The 22,919-nt window shown below is 40.1% G+C and overlaps 1 pseudogene; it reads right to left on the minus strand.

The window, feature by feature from the left end:
• Window positions 1-8,143: 8,143 nt before the first annotated feature.
• Window positions 8,144-8,261, minus strand: LOC148368064 (U2 spliceosomal RNA; annotated as a pseudogene).
• Between the last annotated feature and the right edge of the window lie 14,658 nt (window positions 8,262-22,919).

Genomic DNA, 22,919 nt, shown 5'->3' on the forward strand with positions numbered 1-22,919 from the left:
TTGCGGACCCGTGCAGCCGAACACCCTTCGCGTGTCATATTAACCACCATTAGTGACATTTTATAGCAAATCATGGCTTTTATGAACCCAGAAATGCCCTCCACATAAATCACTGATGAATGATACGAAACCGTCCGTGTGAGACACCTGCACACGTATGTCAATTTCACAGAATGACTGGAAGCATTTTAATCAAATAAAGTTCCTGGTCATTTTTAAGTTAAATCAAATGTAAAAGGTCAGTTATCAGTTTCCTAAATCTGATACTGGGAAAAAACAGAATGATTCGGTAGAAATATGTTTGAGTAAAGCAATTGACATCTGGCAGTTGATAATGTATTTTACTGATTCATGTAATTGTACATTTCGAAGGTCACCTCGGCTTCTCAGTGCAAGACAACAGCAAATATACTCATTTACCTTATTCTCACATTTGTGAAACCACATGTTCCAAATGACAGAGATGTCTTTTGAAAACATTATTTGATAGTTTTCTTTCTCCTAAATAATTTAATCTGCTATATTGTATCACCCCATTTTCGACAATGTAAAGCAGTGTATTATCAAGACCAGGTGGCTGTTTCTGTCGAGTGGAAGGGTTTGAAATCACAACGATCAAGAGAAAAAAGGGAAATGGACGAAGGTGAGGACAGAGACCTCTTTGATTTGGATACTTTGATGGCAGTCACGACTGAGTCGACTACAAAAGGCGGTTGGCTGATGACAACATCAGAAAGAGGGAGTGGGAAATGGGAAAAAAAGCCAGGTACGGGTGTCATGTTCAGCAGGACACCAGAACAATTGACAGGCAACAAGACTTGCCTGTCATCTGCATTTCCAAAAAGACAATCTCCTAAACAAAGTAACAGAACGCATCACAAAGAACGAATATAGGATTGGCAGTTACATTTGAAAAAGAAACTCCATCTACCATAATATATTGTATGTTAACTTTCAAAAGAAAGATTACAATCTGTCCTGTGCTTTGCCAACGGTCGAGAAAAGAAATGTTTAGATTAGATCCTGACTGGACATCATTCTCAGGAATGTCAATCAAACCAATATTTGCTGAGGTTTGATCAAGGTCTAAAAATATTTTATACCGGAAAATATACATTTACAGTATTGAGAAACGTAAACAAATTTAGAACATGGTTTCTACATGGTGAATGCAACAGATATTGAATTACTTTGCTAAGCTTTACTTAGGAACAGTCTTAACTTAAAATATCTGAAAATGTTTACAAAATAAAAATTTAAAAAGTGATCGTTAACGTACCCTCATAGTTTGAGAACCGCTGCACTTATTGACTCAACTTTACAATTTCAACATATCAAATGATGTAATAAAAAATAAACAACTCACATATTTTCAATAGAGCTTGGTTTGATCCATAATGCTAAGGTGAGGGACCCTGAAGTTCCCAACTTCTGTGAAGGTAGGGAGAGCATACATTAATTCTGTTCTACAGGAAACACAAGGCTACTAGCTACAGTTGGATTCCTATTTGTCAAAGAGCTGGTCAAAGTGTCCAACTGTGATGTCGCCTGGTGGATGGGGTGAATGTCTTAGAGTCTTGAGTGACGCATCCCCCCCTGGTAGGAGGTAACAAGGGAAAATACTTGACAAATACTGATAAATCAACAGAGTTTACTTACACTCACACTTGAGTGTCATATCAGTTATTGTAACAGCTCTTATAGTTAACATGAGCATGCCTAATGTCTGGATAAATATCCACAATAATAGTCATAAATAGTCACTTTAAGTCTTCAACCTGTTTGTAGGCAGTAGATGTGGGACATAAGGTGGTGTGGAGGATCTATGGGGGCACTCCTGATCACAAAAGGCCTGTTGGCACTTCAGAAGCTCAGCCTTTGAGGAAGCCATCTGGCAGTAGACGCTCGGATTCGGAACCCCACAAGTAGATCGCGCTGGAGAGGTGGACACGGGTTTGAAGGCAGCAATGTTCTCCATTGGTGAGAAATGTCCCTGTAATAACAATAGAGGACTGAACAAGTGTGACCGCTCCTATTTAATCTGTACCTCATGTACGTATTCTTATCAGCAGTAACCCGACACACTCAGATTCAGTAATGACAATTCCGTTGGGCACCACACAATTTAACGGCCTGTGCGTTAACTAATGTATATGAAACTCATCCGGTAGATTGCCTGTCGTGAAATCACACCAAGTGATTGCTCCCTTACATTAAAAATGTGATAGAAAGAGAAGTTAAAATATGGAGCAATTGTTCAGAATACACCTCATAAATCGGGTAAAAGGGAAATATAAATTGCAGCATCTGGGAAAAAAACAGTATATTTGAATAAATATTAGCATGTGAATAAAACCTTTAACATATATCCAGTTAAATTTGTAATTGAATTTTCAACCTTTTTCAATTGCTGCTCCTAGAGCAGAGGTCGGGGAAATACAGCTCGCAAGTCAGGTATGGCTCTTTTCATGAGTACATCTGGCTAGGAGTTAAACTGAGGAACATTAGAATAGTATCTCTGTCGTTCCAAATGAAGTATATGCAAAGTCAAAGCAGCGCAGCAAGAGGTTGATTTGATCCAGTATATGAGGTTCGGTCTAGTTTACATAGGGCAGAGTCCCAACTACAGTGCACAACTACAGTGCACAATTAGAAGGTCACCGACAGATGCTGCTTTGGCTGTACATCTCTAGTGAATCCTGTATATGAAAACTAAATAATGTATGTTCACTTTTGAGACTATTTATTATGAAAACCCACGGAACAAACTGTAAACACCTGAGAACGCCAGCCAAGCACCCGGAGCAATTTAATTGGGTAAGCGGTAAGAGTGGGCGGATCTCTGAACACATGGTGCACTCTCCTCTCTCGCCCTGCGCTCTCAGCGCCACAGGTAAATGCATCCGTGTCCTTCTTGTTTGCAGTATTTAGTAATGTTTAACAATAGAACTCTGCTCGCACCTTATTTTGAAACCATTATTTACGACCAAAATGACCATTAAAATGAGCCTCAACGGTCTTGACTGCAAGAGGGAGAAACATTTTAAGTGACATATTTGTTGATATGGGAATGTTTGTTGATATGGGAAACAGGCTCTGGCAGTGTTATTATCTTATAAAATTGACTCGTCATCAAACGTCACACAGTAAAATAAAATGCGCTTAAGAGTTTTCTTTTGTCTGGAGAGGGAAATATATGACGTGGCTCTCTTCAACAACAAAAAAAATCTAAATATTTGGCTTTCATGGCAATTTGTGTCAAAAAGGTCCCCAACCCCTGTTCTAGGGGGTAGACAGTAGCTTTAAGCAGTAAGCATCTTCACAGTACTGTCTAGGGAACAATACGGTCCACTCTGGGAGGAAACAACATCAAAGTCTGACATGAAATCAGTACCAATAAAAAACACATTCTGAAAAAATTCAATCACATCTGAAAACATTAATTTTGACAAAGAATTACAAAAACAGTACTTTATGTCAGCACACAAAGTCTCTCGTTACAAATGACCAACATCACCAGATGGATTTCCAAGGTTCCAAAATTCAATTTATTTATTTATGTTTTTTAATCAGAGTTAAGATGTTTTACCTTCACGGTTCTTACTCAGGTTTAAAGAGCCCAGGCAATTTAGCATGGAGTTCAGGATTACCCAATCTTGTAATGATTTTTTCATATGTGCAAGGCTCATTTGAGAACTCTAAAAGGTCCAAATATGTGAAAGTTATATCAATAGTGTATTTAAATTAGCTGTCACGTGTCACTAAAAAGGATCAATGTTGAACCATCTAGAAACAGCGCCACATTAGGCCCAAAAAAATTATTAGCATTGCTATTTATTGAACACTATTCATATGACTCCTATACAAATAAGGCTTGAAAAAAATCTTTACCTGTGATGAAGCAGGTTTTGGACCCAGACTCATGAAGAGGACATATATGTAGATGAAAATAGGCTGCCACTTAATTACCAATGGCATTTTATCATTTGTCCAAACATGTTCCCCAGTTTTGTTTTTAACAAGATGTTCATGGCTACTGCTCTGGTTCTTGTCATGATCAAATTCATCTTCTCTTACCTCTGCAGTAATTGAATTTCTAACAACTTATTGCTTATTTTTTCTGAATTTCCACTTTTTTTTTCCTTCCCATCCTCTTTCTGACTGGTGTGATACATTTTCTCTTCATTTGTCACATTCCAACTTTTGCTGTGAGATCATATTCAGCTCATCCTTTAACTCACACAGATATCCAATTTTTTTCTAGGTTCTGCAAGGGGGGACAGGAGTCTGGAAATTCCGCAGGCAAGTATGATGTTCCAGAAGTTGGAGATGCCTTGGAAACCTCACAGCAGCACTTGAATAAGTGATGTCTGGAATGGCGTCATGGTGACCAAGTTACGGAGGTATTTTTTAAAGGCTGGTAGCCCCGGGGTGAAGGTGCAAAGCTTTAGGTCTCAGTTACACTTCCTCTGACCACCGCACACACCTACAACATCCAAAGCCTTCACATGATAGCTAGGATTTCACTACCTGTAGAGGGAGAGAGAGAAGCAAAGAGATGTGGTCAGACCAAAATCCAAAATGAGACAGATCTGAGGCAAGCGAAATGCCATGCAGGCTATTCCCTGGCCAAAGCCGACACCATCATGTACAGCTTGATTGAGGCACGGCTCAACTGATACTGCAACATCACTTTCCCCCCCTTTTCTTCATTCCCCATTGAATTAAACATGCCCTGTTTCCTCCTAGCATCTGGCCTCCAGGTTCTTATACAACTCGACGGCTTTTTCTCGCATTGGTTTGCTGGAAATTGAGGCTTATGTCAAAATCTCTCTTCATTGCAATGCTTATCAGCTTCAATTTCACATTTTGACACACGTGCACATCCACACACACACACACACACACACACACACACACACACACACACACACACACACACACACACACACACACACGCAAACAGAGGCCAACGGCGCAGTCAAGCTCAAGTGTTGAATTACTTGGACCGGCTCACAATAATGTGCCTCTGAGAGGATGGACCCAGTGTATCTAATAATGGAGGCTACTTGTTGTATTATGCAGTCAAACATTTGTTGCAAATACGCAGATAGCATGGTTGAAAATTAAAAAGAATACAGTTTGTGACCAGTTATGGCAGGCTCCAACTGCTGGCTTCAAAATGCAGCATTTTAATCCAAAACTGTCAGACTTGTTGATTTGAACGAGTGCTAATTAGCACAACAGCTTACTCAGTTGTGCTCAAATAGTGTAAGGCACCAACCTGGGGTGGACAGGTCTGTTTGAACTTTTTTTTAACTTGCCTGCTACAACGTGACAGAAAAGCCGAGATCTGGTATGGACAGAAGGTACGTGTACCACCAATTTTGAGCAATCTTTGTTTTGTCCTCACTTAGATTATATAAGAAAAATGAACAAGTTAAAAACTTAAAAAACATTGATCAAAGCAGCGCAGAAAAGGTTATCACATACTCTTCTGAAGCGCTGAGGCATATGGAAAATGTATTGGTGGTGCCTTTGCCCTATTTCACCAAGACTTGTTTTTTGTTGGGATTTGGGACTCACTGATGTCAACCCCAAACCTATGTCCTTGGTGCCGAATATTGCCAACAATCATCCCGCTTTGTAACTCCTACGTCGGTAAACCAGCGAGTGTGTTGGCAACATGCAATTGAGCAGTCGCTGAGTCTTGCTTGGTCCGGCTTCAAAAAGCCGTGTATTGCAAAACGTGTTGATTCATTTAAATCATCTTTAAATTCAGAAAAAAACACTGGTTATTTTATATATTTTTCTTTTGTAGGCTTTGATTTAATATTGTGCTCTTGATTTAAAGTTGGTGATCAGTTTGGATGCATTATTATTTATTGATTTTATATAATACCATTTTCAGTATACGGTTTAACATGGTCAGTCAAAAATGTTTACAGAATAATTTATTTTTTAAAGTTTCAGATGCACCTTAAATATTTGATATTACAATTAATAAAGCTATTCTTTGTTGTAAATCGGTCCATATGTCTTTCTAGTTTTATTCTCCTATACATAATAATCAGTGTTGGGAGAGTTACCTTAAAAATGTAATCAATACAGTTACTAGTTACCTGTTGAAAAATGTCATCAGTAACGTAATGTGAATACTATAATATTGAAGTAATATACCTGGATTACTTTTGGATTATTCTAATGCCAGTTATGTTAACAAAAGACAAAAACAATAGATATGAAATTACTAAATCGTGCTGAACATGAATGAACAATGTAACCTCAAAAAATAGCTGCTTGTAACTCTCGAGATAGGTGCTCTCATATATTAACCACGTAGTATTGTTTATTAAACAAAATAATCTCTCTCATTTGGCTTACAAGACGTGCTCTGTTTTAGTTAGAATTAAGAGGACATTAATAACCTAATATTGTGTTTAAAAAACAATTCAAACACCAGTTGTTCAATTTCTAAATTTTCAACAAGTGTTTTTACTTGTCTAACCTCTTGAATGTATTCAGATTTACCATTTTAGTTAATTATTCTCAGAACATAAAAATACAGTGAACAAATTTAAGAAATGTCCCTGAAAGCAACACTAGCAAGCAACTTTGCTGCCTGGTCCCCAACATGCAAACCAATAACGAAGCCTTGCGGAACTTCTCGTGCCATTTTAACAAAATGTGTGCTACATTGAAGGAGAAATAAAATCAAGACAAAAAGTAAAATGTTTTTACCTGCAACACACTCTGACAACCATGCACTGGTGGATAAAATGACGCTCTGTACAATCAGCGCAAGAGATGGGGCTTGCGCACGCCAAGTGTAAATCTAATCTCTCTCTGTCTCTTTAGTGTCAGTTTTTGAAATTATGACACAATTCGTCCATTGGCGCATTATGTACTTTGCACAAACGTGACCAAACTACGTGACGTCACCATGACAGACGGCAGTTAACCATAGTAAACAGTGGACAACAACAACACAAGCTATACTACTCAACACCGTTTGCAATGAATTCGTTGTGCAGCAATCGGATAAGGTAGCTCACCTTGTTGAAAACCACAAAGATAGATAGATAGATAGATAGATAGATAGATAGATAGATAGATAGATAGATAGATAGATAGATAGATAGATAGATAGATAGATAGATAGATAGATAGATAGATAGATAGATAGATAGATAGATAGATAGATAGAGAGATTGAGAGATAGAATGATAGATACTGTATTCATCCCCGCAGGGAAATTCACATTTCCAGCAGCATCCCTTCGCTGAGAACAATACAATAATAAAGCAAAAGGAATACAATATACAAATACCCAATGTGACGTGCTAATAACCACTGTAGCCTGTTGTATAGAGTATTTAAATAGTGCTACATAAAATACACACTGCAATTAAAGTACGGTAATATGCAATGTAGGGGGTGTGGTTTAATGTGGGCCTTTACTCCGCCGGGTGGAGTTAAAGAGCCTCATGGCATGAGGAAGAAAAGATCTCTTCAGTCTGTCCATGGTACAAGACAGTGACAGCGGTCTGTCGCTGAAGCTGCTCTTCTGTCTGGATATAATGCTGTGTAGTGGATGGGATAAAGAGCACAATCTAGAGAAATTGAGTCCCGAAACATACCTTCATCCTGCGGACATATTTACACATCTAACTAAATGGTTCTGACTTTAGTCCAAACGAACTTTACCACTGTTTTGTAAATGTAGTATCTGCATAAACTGACGCTGATCTAAGGGCTTCTGAAAGTGGATGGTAACCAGTTCTTCATAGCTGGCACGCATTGCTGTGCTTCGTTGTGCCGGTAAATGGTCTTCCGGCATGAAATATCCCTCCTCGCTCAAACATGACTAGGTATTTAAATTTGGGGGGAATGTAATAGAACAGTATTGCCATAATAAGCAGGTAGGGGCCTTGCATAGCTGACTACCTATTGGTTTGTGAGTGTATGTGTGAATGGGTGGGGGAGGGATTTTTTAAGGGTTATTGTTCTATCTTTTTTATTCATTATCCATTATCTGTTATCGGACAGTTCATAATACGCTACAAAGCCTAGGAGCCGGGACTCTTACTCTCAGCCAAAAGGCCAAGCTAAGGTCCTAGCCTTAAAGCCTTGCTGCGATCATTGCGAATGCACCGTGCCCGGAGGTACTACAATACCGGGCCGATGTGTGGAGTGGACAGAGCAAGCTCTTATTCCATCTCCGGATTGCAAAAATCAACTACATGTCGAAGGCCTGCAGTGTCACAGTGTATGTGTGAATGGGTGAGTGTGAAGCACATTGTAAAGCGCTTTGGGAGGTCTTCATTGACTTGAAAAGCGCTACATAAATGCAGCCCATTTACCATTTAAAGGGAGGGTCTTTTACACATTGTATAGAAATCAATTTTGAGCGAGCAATAGTTACCTTATTATATCGAGTGTCTTTGACGTGACTTGTACCTACTTAACATAAAATTGCTCATAAATACATCAAACGTATCTTGTAAAAAAATGCTCGCTGCAATTCCAGAACAATTTGAGGGCTGCGAGTCCCTGAGTTTGATTTGCGAATACACATCACAGTCTTCTGTCTTCATCCAATCGGATACCATAAAATTCCCAATACAGCTTGGAACCTTGCTGGTGTTATGCCGAGAAATGCATCCCTGCCGAGATTTGCATCCCCTAGCTACTATAACAACTTTTACCTCGTTTTATCTCACTTTTATATCTCTACTCAAATCGCTCGTATTAAAACAGTTATTCACTCTACCATAAAGCTTATTTCAGGATAATAGGCTTTATGGTAGAGTGCATACAATACAAATGAAATTATTATTATTATTATTATTATAACAGTTCTCAAAAGTGATTTATATACGGTGTGCATTACCGTTCGATTACATTCCCAACAAATACAAAGACAAAATGGTTTTGGTTATATGTTCGCCATTAATTTCCCGAAAAGTGATATAAAAGTGTGATAAAACGAGGTAAAAGTGCTTATAGTATTTATGGGATGCAAATATCGGCAGGGATGCATTTCTCGGCATAACACCGGTTCGAACTGCCAGCGCACAGCAATAAATCACCACCGTATAAAGTCGTGGTTATATTCTTCTGTTGTGGTTATTGGCATTAGTTTCAACGCAAATGCTTATTCAATTGCAGGAAAGCAAAGGGTCAATGCGAAATATTGTTTTGAATAATTGTAATACCGCAAAGTTATCCTTATTTCAGCTAAATTTACAGTACCTGTAATATGGTTACGTCTTTTTTTCTATAACTGTAACAGATTAAATTTCTTCCTTTTTTTATCCTGCTTAGGTAACGCTGTTACACGTATACCGTAATTCCCCAACCCAAATAAGGATATGGTGTTATGGAGAATTGTAGTTAAATCAACTTAGTAGACAAATTATACTGGGGAGGTCCAATGGTGGCACGAGAGAATTCTTCCGATTGGGAGCGTGACAAAAAATAATTGAGAAGCACTGAGCTAAATGAACTTGTAGCCAGCTAAACACCTATCAGATGACAGGGAGTAAAATGAAATGAATAAAAGCAGTCTGTTTTAATAAAATCCTCTGGCTCAACTTTAGACAGCGCGGTAACACATTTAAAAATTAAGTTTGTGACTCACCTGTTGCTGCTGGCTCGAACAACTGGCTTCAAAATACGGCATTAAAACCCCCAAAAGTCCGACTTTTTGATTCAAATTTGAGGTAATTAGCACATTAGCTAAGTGAACCTGTGGCTGCTAGATAAACACCAGTCCCATGACCAGGAGTAAAAAATAAATACATAAAATCAGTCAGTTTTAATCAAGTTCCCTTGGCTCGCCTTCTGCTTTTTATAACAAAAAGAATAGTAATCAAAACAAAATGCAGGTTAGGTCGTTTTGCTTCTCGTTCGACGCAATCTCATTCACAACAAGCGACTGGGGCGGACGCTCCTTAATGGATGAGCGGCAGCCAGGCGCCATCTGGTCAGGGGCACACCAAGCCGTGCTCATTTCAAAGCAACGAAGTCGTCACATGACACTACCCGCTAACTGTAGCGGAAGAAAGAAGATAACACCAAAGTAATGGCAGACGCATGTTTCATAATATTTGGTCTTGATCTGATTAACACCCCCGACTGTGTGGGATGAGGCTGTCACCTTCGGGCAGTGGGCAGGGGACACCCTGAACTGGTTGCCAGCCAGTTGCAGGGCACACAGAAGAGACGAACAACTCGCTCATTCACACCTAGGGACAATTTAGACCGGCCAATTAACCTGACATTCGTGTTTTTGGATTGTGGGAGGGAACCGGAGTGCCCGGAGGAAACCCACGCAAGCACGGGGAGAACATGCAAACTCAGCACAGGAAAGTTGGTTGCTGGATTAGAACCCATGACCTCAGAACTGTGCCGCACATGCGCTAACCACTGCGCCGCCGTGCTGCTTTATATATAATGTATATATATATATATATATATATATATATATATATATATATATATATATATATATATATATATATATATATATATATATATATATATATATATATCAGTCAAAAGGCCAAGCTAAGGTCCTAGCCTATATATATACATTATATATATAAAGCAGCACGGCGGCGCAGTGGTTAGCGCATGTGCGGCACAGTTCATGTCTTGGGAACCTCCTGCATGGGTTCAAATCCAGCTCCAGACTTCCTGCGTGGGATTCCTCCGGGCACTCCAGTTTCCTCCCACATTCCAAAAACATGCATTTCAGGTGAATTGGCCGGTCCAAATTGTTCCTAGGTGTGAATGAGCGAGTGAGTTGTCTGTCCCCGTGTGCCCTGCGATTGGATGGCAACCAGTTCAGGGTGTCCCCTGCCCACTGCCCGATGATTGCTGGGATGGGCTCCAGCACCCCGCGACCCTACTGAGGATAAGCGGTGCAGCTAATGAGATGAGATGAGATAATGAGAAGTTTCCGGTAAAGCTGAGTGACATACTTCAGTGTTTACATTGACAGTTGGTGCCCCCTTCTAACCGCACCGGGTGAAACACATATATTGTAACACACGTGATAAAAGTTGGTCACGAGGGGTGGGAGCCATCTACACCCGTGCGCCGCTCAGCATCGCACCGTAGCGTACGCACTCACACATTACCGGCGTTCGAAGACCGATTTATTGACCGAACAGCAAAGCAAGAATTTCTCGAAATTTTTGGTCGAGCACCGATTTGTGCGAGCTGAGAAGCGTTTGAGAACCGAGGTTCCATTGTATATATACTGTAATTATATTGAACAAATATTATACCACACAATACCATATGATACCATACCATACCGTACCATACCAATAAAGTGTTAGATTATCCGGAATAACTTTAAATGGACAGTGTGTAATATTTAGTGCATCCTTGTGGTACAAAAACCCTCATTCAGTAAAAAAAAACATCTATTTGAATACTAGGCAAAAATAAATGAACTATCACACCGATGGTAATGTTTATAAAAAATCCTAGTTCGAGAAACCTGTATTTCTTCTACACAGTGGGATCCACACTTAGGTCACAGCCATGTTAGTCTGACACAGTGCAATCTGGTGGTCAAATATTACACATTGGGGCCTTAAGTTATCATTACATGTTAATCCTGGAATGCCATGTCTAATGTCATTGTAAACAATGGTCACTACGTTGTTATCAAAGACATTTAAGACAATCTAATTGTACCGATGTGTTGAATTCCTCCTTTTGCTTTAACATAAAATTTTGGCTCACAACCTCACTGTACATCTTTTTATGAAATGCTTTTAATTTGAGGATTTCTTTCCGCTGTAATCAGCAATATTAAAACAATAAAAATCATGCAATATTTCAATTAATTTGTAATGAATCCACAATGTATGACATTTTTATTGCATTACAAAATCAAAAAATGTGATCACTATGATCTCAAGAAATGAAGGTTGACAACCATGTTGTCTGTCTTACTTAAACAAAAAAGTAATTTGCTGATTCTGATCCTACTCTGAAAACTTGAATTCTTAGGCATGTGAAGAGTTGTGATCAACTCCAGAATGCCCGCCACAATCATAAAGATCAATGGTATGAAATAAGTTGGATGCTCAGATTTTTTTTATTCTTGTTCAACTGCACCGTATATACTGTACGTCAGTAGGCCTACTGGGGAAAAAAAGTTAAAGCTCAATTTTGTCCAACCCATCACTGTGTTTTTTAAAAGTGGTAGTCAACCTCAAGGATTCACAAAATCACATGTGAGTGAGCCACAACTACTCCAAACACAGCATTTTGATTAACACCGTTAATACAAAATGAGTAAAAAAAATAAATCTACCTGTTATTATCCATCTAAAGTGATTTCTGTCATGGAATGACCTCAACAGTTCACCTGTTTTCTGAAGCAGAACCATGATTGGTCACTAGCCTTTAACACCTTTAACACATCAATCTTGGACACCAGCTCTCAAAATGACCGCCTCCTGAAATGGATAAACTCAGGTTAATATATGGTTTTAACTCATATTCTGCAAATGCAAAATGCCTTGTTTGAATGTAACGTTTTAGGGAAACCTTGGGCTTAATTCCACTTTAAGCTTTTGAATAACGTTTGCATTCCTACTCAGGGGAAAAAAATCGGTCTTTCTGGTTAATATTTTTGCTATACTAACAAGTTTTGCTATCATACTAATCACAATGGAACAGCTGCAATTTTCTTTAGTTGAACAGAAGAATTCTAACTAGGTTTTAATTAAGTGTTCCTAATGACCTTAAGGAGATTAGAGGTTCGCCTTCTAATCAATAGCAGACAGAGGGGAGCAAAGGGAGGGGAGCAGGAAAGGAAGGGGTTGACTAAAGGCACGGGAAGAGGTAGAAAGGAAAGATGTGGAAGAACCAAGGGAGCAAAAAGCAGATGGGGGAGGAGGGAAGAGGAAGTTGGGATGAGTGAGAATTGATTGATGATGAAAGGAAAAATGGAAGGTGCGTGCCCCTGAGACATACATAAGCAGACACGTGATCTGAATTATTAGCCAAAAGCAATTCTGAGAAATATAATTAAAGAAATCAATATTCCAGATATGAATAGTAGCCCGGTGAGACCATTTTGTGGGTTGTTAGATGGATGGATGGGTGGATGGATGGATGGATGGATGGATGGATGGATGGATGGATGGATGGGTGGATGGGTGGATGGATGGATGGATGGATGGATGGATGGATGGACAGACAGATGGGTATAATTTAAGGTGAATAGAATTAATTGGATTGATAAACAATCTTAATGATGATTTGTATTTTGCGGACTAAAAGTAGCAGTTTTTTTATTTACCGGTAAAAGTAACATCAAGGATAATTATCTCATTGGATTCAGTGATTTGGAGTAGAGCTGAAGATTTGGTAAACATGTTCTTTCTGTTAGTTATCTGAATAACTCTTTACATGTTATGTCAATACTGACATACTTGAGCATGTTTAAGATATGCACGTACATGTAATGTTAGTGTATCGTACACTTATTCAGCCTGTTGTTCTCTATTTTATCTTATTTTAAAATTGCCTTTAAAGATGATGACTTATATGTTTTTGGTGTTGGATTTTATCAAATAAAGTTGCCCCTAAAATACGACTCTACATGTTTTTTTTTCCTTCTTAATTCTGAAATTCATTGACTGGTGCTACTTATATTGCAGAGCAACTTTTAGTTCGTAAACTACGGTATACATATGAATTGTTTGGAATGTTAAGGATGCCAGTTTTAGATATGGATCAATTATAAAAATATGGATGATTGCAGTATTGCACAGGTACCTTGGTATGCTTGAATTAATGGCGTATTGATGGACTTAATTTGCCAATGGTTTGAAATATAGAATTTTGCATTGATGAGAGATGTATAAATACAGTAGCAGGTTTCACAAACTAAAAAAACAAAGTATGAAGAGATAAAAGAGATAGAAGCATACATATTGGTTGTTTACAAAAATTCTCTTCATGTTGGACCGACATTTTAGACTGAATAAATGAATGGATAAATAAATAGACGCATAGATGGCTCTTCAGAGACATCCCTGTTTTTTTATTTTGGAGAGAATGTTTCCCCCTGCCGTCCATTGATGCACTAATTTATTCAGCCAGACACATTCAATTCCACAGAAGAGCTATCTCACAAACCGGATTAAAACTGCATGATGAGCTCCCAATTAATAATGTCTCATTTTCAAAATTACTTATGTATGACTTACATTTGATGAAATTGTGTTTGCTGGTCTAATAACATTCAGCGTAATATGGTAATGTCTGCACTAAATGTAATGTATCCTGGGCCGCATGAATACGAGGAGCCATCCTGATACTCAGGAAACATGCACAAAGTATTCTTTTTGCGAAACCCACTTTAGGAAGTTTGTATTCATTTTAAAGCACTGACATTTGAAAGCATATAAAAGCCATAGTCAAGTCAAGTCAAGTCATTTTTATTTGTATAGCCCTAAATCACAAAGAGTCTCAAAGGGCTTCACAGATTATTACACTATATTACACAGACTATTTTTCAGCCGATGAGAAGAGTAGGTTATTCATATGCTTGGAGTAGAAGTGAGTTTTAAGCTTAGATTTAAACATTTCCACTGAGGTTGCAGATCGGATCTCAGGGGGAAGAGCATTCCACAGCACCGGTGCCCGGATGGAGAACGCTCTCGAACCAGCAGTTAAAAGCCTCGCTGCGGCATTTTGTACTAGCTGAAGAGACTTGAATCATACAATCTCATTTTTATCATTCCCTATAGAGACTGAAAAGAAAAAACAAAATTTTGATCCCCTGAATCAATTCAACAATTTCATTCAATTCAACACATAATACATGACTCATTGTACATACTATGAGGGTACATAACTACAAGATTCACCCAGTCATCTTTTAAACTTGGGTGAGTGCTACTTAACACCCTTCATCTATAAACCTTGCACGAAGAGCTCTTCCACAAGCCCCACCTGTGCAAGTTAAATGTTGTCGGCAGTGTGTCACAAAACGATCTTAGAAGGAAAGACTTGCGGACAGTTCCGATCTCCATAGTTCACCCAATGTGAATTCCACCACGGATGACAGAGGAAGTTGGAGCGGCCCTGATCTTATACAAGTACACAGGCCTACTGACATGAATCTAGGAAGGATTCCCAGCCACTTCCAGAGGTACTTATTGACCTTCTTTAACACTTGTTATCGGAATGCCATGCACAGCCAAATGAAACTGTTATCAAATTCTATATCATTTGCATAATCTGTGACACAACTGCCTGATAATTTTATTCTGTTTTTAATATTGGGGAACCCGCTAAGGAGATTGCATAGGATGCCAGTTCGTTAGTTTGACTATTATTTAGCACTGTTGTTCGTTGTTTTTACATGTATGCCCTGTTTACATCATTTTCACTATCGGCCAATGCATATGCGAGCTATGCGGCTGCTTCGGACCCCGCAAAATAAATTACTCTAAGTGTACTACATAAAGACAACGACAGTAATATTAGAAAAATACTAAAGAGATATGACACAAATACTACTATGGAAATACTAAAAGAATTTACAAAAATACTACTTTGTAAATACATCAATTATACTTCTACTGAAATACTAAAAAATGCCAATACATAATACTATAATATAAAAAAACTACAAGAAATATTACTACAAATACTAATACAAAAGGTTTACAGAAATACTGTAAATTACACTTATACTACAAAAAGTATCCTATGGAAGTATCACAAAAATACTACAAAAATAAAACTAGTGTAACACTGTACTACAAACATTCTACAAAAATAATACACATATACAACAGACATTCTTATATGGAAATATTACATTAAAATTACTTCGGAAATGCTACGAAATTAGTACAAAAAAACTACAGTAACGCTACCAAAAAAACTACAGAGCTGCAATGGAAATTAAACTTCAGAAATACAAAAAAACCCTAGAGTAATACTTCAAAACTAAATAACAAATAAAGTGCTTAAAACAGGGACCAAATATACTATTTTTCTCCAATTGTGGTTGTTTCAAAACCAATTTTATTCAACTTATTGTTGTGTATGTAGTAGAGTTGTAGTAGGATTCAAGACAGGCACGAACGGTACATTCATAGTGTTTACTTAACTTCCTCGGTAGTTCTCAAGCACAAGTACAAGGCTGCACATTAGTATACAGCGACACCGCAGGAAGGGGAGTGTATTACACGACACCACATATTCCCTTTTTGTTAGAATAGGACACAAACAGTAGCATTAATCTGAAATACGCATTAGCTCAGCACCTTGGTTGCTTGGCAGGAGGCAAGCATCAGCATCAGCAGGCTGTGGCGCTGAAGCAGCAGCACAGGTGGAAGAATGGGCAAGGTGGAAAGCATTCCACACCTTTCCATCAGACAGCAGATAAGTGGCTGGACCCTTTTGGGCTACCACTGTCAGTGGCTTAGTGAACTTTGAGTGTCCTTTGGCAATGATTCCAGGTTTGCGGATGCGAACCGCAGAGCCAATCTGGGAGCTGGGTGATTTTGCACCGCGGCGTTTGTCGGTGTATTGTTTTGACTTCCGTTGTTTGTTTTGTATGTTTTGTAGCATGTTGCCTTTGTCAGCAGTGGGGCGCATGGAGTGAAGACCTGTGATGTGAAGCTTTGTATTCAGTGGTCTACCATGCAACAGTTCAGCGGGGGACACTGAAGTCACGGCATGTGGTGTGGCTCTGTAGGTGTGTAAAAACTCAGTGAAGAAGGCTTTCAGTGGTTTACCTTCGATGTTGGCTGTTTGTAGACAGTCCTTGAAGACTCTGTTGAAACGCTCAATTTCACCGTTGGCCTGTGGGTAGTACACAGAGCTGCGACGGTGTGTGATGTTCCTGTCACTAAGGAATGCTTCAAACTCGGTCGACACGAACTGAGGGCCATTGTCAGTAACAATTTCCTGTGGATTACCTTCTCTGCTAAACACAATGGAAAGAAAAGTCATAACAGAGGCAGAAGTAACATTTGAGCAGAAGGCAATCTCAGGCCATCGGCTGTAATAGTCAATGAGGGTGATGGCAAAGCGGCAATCAGCAGGCGCAGAGTGAATAGGACCAACAATGTCCACAGCAACCTTTTCCCAGGCAGCAGTTGGGGTAGGGACAGGCTGTAACGGGGCAGTACGTGTAGTTCCTGTTTTGTCATGCTGCAAGCAGGTTGTGCATGATTTGATGGCGAGCTCAACCTGAGAATCCATTCCAGGCCACCAGTGCAAGTCTCTCAGTCTTTGTTTTGTGCGAACGATCCCTTGTTGTGTAGCATGAGCAAGTTGGATCATTTTTTCCTGTAGCTGTTGTAGTATCACAACACGATGAGTGCCACGCACAATGACACTGTTCTGCAAGGCAAGCTCATTTTGCACACGGAAATATGGCACGATGAGGGGGTCAAGGCCTTTTGCAGTACGAGGCCATCCCTTCTGCATGTAGTGTTGCACCTTCTGTAGCACCAGACATTCCTCACACGCACTGGTGAGCTCATCAGCAGTGACTGCAGCAAAATCAGGAGACACAGCAGCCACCATCTCCAACTCCATCTCCTCGTGGTCGTCTGTGATGGGGAGAGGCAAACGTGACAAGCAATCTGCAGTAACATTCTCATTTCCCGGTTTTGTATTAGTTTCCAGTTTCGTCAGCTCCTCCGACACCTTGTCACGCACGGCATATGGGAGTCTGCGTAGCTTTTGCTGGACTGGAGGCACGTCAGCATGCACTTTAACTTTGTGTATAAAACCTGTAGCAACGCCTAAAGCATTTGTAGTGTTAACGGTGTGACTCATCTCCGATGCAGCAGGTGTTGCAATCTGCCCATCTTGTATGTGAAGGCGAAGTGCAGTGAACAGGTCCATTCCCAGTAGTGGAGTACCGTCAGGAACTATGTAGAAGTCAGTATGTGAACTCTGGTTGCAGTATGTAGCAGTAAGTTGAAGACAGCCCAACACTGGAATTGGCTTCTTCATGTAGGTCACCAGGCGTACAGTAGTCTTTGAGAGAGGCACGTGCATGAATGAATGTCTGTAAATTCTCTCTGGCAGAATAGAGACTGCTGAACCAGTGTCCACAAGCAGGTCAGTAGTAATTGACTGTTCATCATTCGCATGGAGAGCAACTGTACATGTAAGGCGCTTTGGGACTGCAGCTGTAGGGGTTACATGACACACAGTAAATTCTGGGACAGTAACTTCTCTCACTGATCGAGTAGGAATTTCGCTGCGGCACACTTTACTAAAATGTCCAATTTTTTCACATTGGTTGCATTTTGCATCTTTAGCAGGACATTTGGGGTCATTTGCTAGATGAGAGTTGGAGCCACAACGGTAGCAGGTTTTGTGTTGATTCCTTTTATCTCTCGAGCGCTGTGTATGCGTACTGCTCCGATTCCTTTTATCTCTTTGTTGCACGAGCTTCACAGGAACGTCTGGCACTTGCACAGGAGCAATAGCCTTAGCTTCTGTCATAGCGGATTCGATCTGTGTAGCAATAGTGATCGCTTTGTCAAGTTCTAAGTCCGTTTCCAACAGCAAGCGTTCTCTGATCCTCGAAGAGGACATCTTCTCAATGAATTGATCCCTAATCATATCATCAGCAAACGTGCCCAAGTCACAGTTAGTAATTAATTCCCTCAATGCGGCAATGAACTGAGCAGTGGTCTCGCCCGGTCTCTGAGCACGCTGACGGAACGCTCAGCCACGACATTCATCTTCGGTACAAAGAAAGTTTTTAGCGCATCACAGGCGGATTTGTAAGAAGTGCCAATGTCGGGAAGGGAAAGAAAAATTCTCTGCCCTTCTGTGCCTAAACAGTGCAGCAGTAGTGCGCGTTTTCGTTTGTCCGGCATGTCGTTTGCAGTCAATGCTAGCAGGTAATTTTTGAATATCTGAATCCACGTGGTGTACAACATCGTAGGCTCACCCGGGGTTTCAAGCAAAGCAGGGGGTTGTGAGATTCCGATCCAAGTCATCCTCGTCGCCAATATGTTGTGTATGTAGTAGAGTTGTAGTAGGATTCAAGACAGGCACGGACGGTACATTCATAGAGTGTTTACTTAACTTCTTCCTCGGTAGTTCTCAAGCACAAGTACAAGGCTGCACATTAGTATACAGCGACACCGCAGGAAGGGGAGTGTATTACACGACACCACACTTATCTATCTAAAAAAAAGTATACCATGTCACATGTGGCCCCTGACTCCAAATAGTTGCCTATCCCTGGACTAGAACATGGAAAGAGTTCTCAAATACACATTAACAAGTACTAGGGGGCCCTAAATATATTTTTGCTTAGGGCCCCATTAAAGCTTGGGCTGGTCCTGCTATCAATTTACTGATTTCCACAACTGCTTTTGTAACCTAAAAAAAATAATGAAAGGAAAGGGCTTTTAGAACAGGTAGGAATTTATTTTCTTAGGTTTAGGCTATCTCTCCTGTTTTCCTTGCAAGTTCAAAACACATAGTTGTCTTCGCTCCTTATTTTGAGTGTCTACTAAACCATCAAAGTCATAATAATATAGTTAGTTTTTTTTTCAGAATAAATCTCAAATCACACTGTACAATAAAATAATACAAGCTGGTAAATTAGGTTAAGAATATGGTTATTGACACGGTGGTTTGGCTTGTACGTGTCATGTTATCATATTCAAAATAAGTTAGCTAATGCCAAATATGAAATATTGAATTAACAATACTCATCTCTGCCCCTCTTACTGCATCCATTGAAATATTATTGCGCTCTTTCCGCAAAGACCCATAGGGCCATTTCAGTGCTTTTAGAACACCAAAGGTGACAAACACATCAATTTAGTTGTGGTGCTAATATTGTTATTTTAAATAAATCAATTCATATCCATCCGGTTTCTGCTGTCCTTAAATCCCATTTCAAACCTTAGTTCTATTTTTCTTCCCATTTTAATACCATTCATCCCTACCACCATCCTGTCATGCCCTCAATCCTTCACAATTTTCCAAATGTGCTCCTATTTCTGTCCCTGTTTTATGCATCGTTTTCTTGACGTAAACGAATATATTCTAATCCAAGTTTATCATTCAGGCACCTCAACTCTAAATGAAATGCAGCAGAAACTAGATATAAAAACAATTTGGATTTTCCTGGGCTCTCATACCCTCAAGTCACATTGTCCATATTGTATGTGCACACACTGTGGCCCTTGCTTGTGCTGGGGCCAGTGGCACCCTCAGGGCGGTGCGGTCCAATCCCCTCCATACTGCGTGTCTATACGATTGAATTAACCTCCTGCCTCTCGCCACAACACTCATGCGCATAATCATCCATTTTCTCACACACATGCACACACACAAGCACATGTCTTACCTTGCTACATTTCCCTGACTCAAGACTTGTATTTTAAAGTTTTTTATAATTAGCATTATTTGTCTGGTCAGTCTGGTAGACTGTATACCAACCGAGCAGAAGAGAGAGGGAATTCAACAGCCTGAGGGGAGAAATCAAAACGCTTAATAAACAGTTGAAAAGAGCCCCGGCTGACGGCATCATGGATCTGATGAATCAACTTCTGGAGCATCTCTACAGACTCCAAAGAGCAGAAATCATTCGGAAGAGAAGGAAGGATAGAGACAACAAAAGAGCAAAGTTGAATAAAAACCGGGGCTGTTTTGTGCCAAAAAGGGAGAATTCCTAAACCATCGAACAGTTTAGAACAATTTCACTATTAAATGTAGAGAGCAAAATTTTATTTTCTGTCCTGGCCAAGAGGATGGTAACATGCATGACAGAAACCAGGTGAGTGGTTGACACCACTATCAAAAAAGAAAGGTCTCACAGGCATCTCTGGATGTCTGGAACATACAGGAGTTCTCAGTCAGCTGATCCAGGAGGCCAAATACAGCAAAGCCAACTTGACTGTTGTTTAAGTGAAAATTTGCCAATGCCTATGGATCAATCCCTCACGCCCACATCCATGCAGCACAAGATCGTTACCTCATCCCTCAGCACATCAAAGGACTGATCACCAGTTGCTTTGCCGGAATCCATCTACAATTTAAAGCAGCCAATTTTACGACAGAGTGGTAACCCCTGGAAAAGGGAATCATAACTGTACAATCTCCCCTGTTCTCTTCATTGTGAGCATGTACCTCTTAATAAAAGCTGCTGGGAAGGAACCTTGAGGCCCATAAAGGAAATTGTGCAGACAACAACTCCCAATGAGAGGTTACATGGACAATCTTACGGTAGCAACATCAAACCCACGTGGAGGTGAGGTAGGTGCTAACAGTTCTGGACCCAATGTGGAAATGGGCCAGAATGAAGTTTTCCCCAAATAAATCCAGGGCAATGGTGATCAGGAAGGGTAAATGGACATAGACATTCAAGCTGCAGGTAGAAGGAGTAGATATTGCATCAATAGACGACAATCCTATTAAGTGTCTTGGAAAGTGGTTCGATGTTTTGCTTACTGACAGGAACAGCGTCACCAGAACAGAAAAAAAGACAGAAGAATGGCTGGGGAGGATGGAAAAATCTGGGCTCTCAGGGAAACTCAAGCCATAGCTGTATCAGCATGGGTGGATTTTAAAACTCATTTGGCTGTGTATGGCATTCCGATAACAAGTGTTAAAGAAGGTCAATAAGTACCTCTAGGAAGTGGCTGGGAATCCTTCCTATTTTCACGTCAGTAGGCCTGTGTACTTGTATAAGATCAGGGCCGCTCCAACTTCCTCTGTCATCCGTGGTGGAATTCACATTGGGTGAACTATGGAGATCGGAACTGTTCCGCAAGTCTTTCCTGTTAAGATCGTTTTGTGACACACTGCCGACAACATTTAACCTGCACAGGTGGGGCTTGAGGAAGAGCTCTTCGTGCAAGGTTTGTAGATGAAGGGTGTTAAGTAGCACTCACCCAAGTTGCAGGTGGGCCCCACGATAAGGTAAGGTACTCATGACCCTTGCGAACCACTTGGAGCAGTAGCCATGCAAGAAACGGCAACCACACGGTAAAACAAAACCATTTATCAAATTTGTTTGAGAAGGACAAAACCCAATCATGGGAAATAAAGGTAGACCTGGGGTAAGACTGCAGTTTCCTCCAGAGCCGCTATTTGCTGACCCCTACTCTAGACAATACAGGAACGTCTTGTGATCAAAAAGTACATGGTGTCTCTTTAAATATTATGTCTGACTTCTGACTGGTTTAAGATCAGGTAGTGGTGCAACGGCGTAATTGAAATCCTGTGCAGTCCTTTGAGACATTTTTGTGATTAAGGGCTATATAAATAAATGTGACTTGACTTGACTTGACAATCCTTTTGTCCCTACCATTTTGTAGCCTTGAGTTTGAACGGCCCCTGGATTACCCCATACCTGTCCCCCATCCAGAAAAGGCTGACACACACACAAACACACACACACACACACACACACACATACACACACTAACACACGATATAAACAATGTTGGATCCTGTTTTTTGTGCCGTTCTGGGAGGGAATGCAGCACACTTAAGGCCAAGTGAAGAGGATCCTTTTGTTGATCCTCTTAATAATAATAATAATGCATTTTATTTAAAAGCGCCTTTCAGGCCACCCAAGGACACTGTACAGACAATGAAAAAAAATACAATTTAAAAAGTTGTAAGCGAAATAATAAATAAAAACAAGACATAAAATCATAAAAACATAGGAAATGGAGAAGCTATGTGTTGTAGGCAGTCCTGAACAGGTGTGTTTTTAGACGGGACTTAAAAGTGGAGAGAGGTGTGCAGTTTTGGAGGTCCGGAGGTAGATTGTTCCAAAGCTTGGGAGCAGCGCAACTGAAGGCTCTGGCTCCCATGGTGCTCAGATGGGCAGGGGGCACTGACAGTCGGAGGGAGGACGAGGATCT

This window comes from Urocampus carinirostris, chromosome 4, assembly GCF_059441175.1.
Source record: "Urocampus carinirostris isolate Australia breed hairy pipefish chromosome 4, RoL_Ucar_1.0, whole genome shotgun sequence".
NCBI classification, from domain to species: domain Eukaryota; kingdom Metazoa; phylum Chordata; class Actinopteri; order Syngnathiformes; family Syngnathidae; genus Urocampus; species Urocampus carinirostris.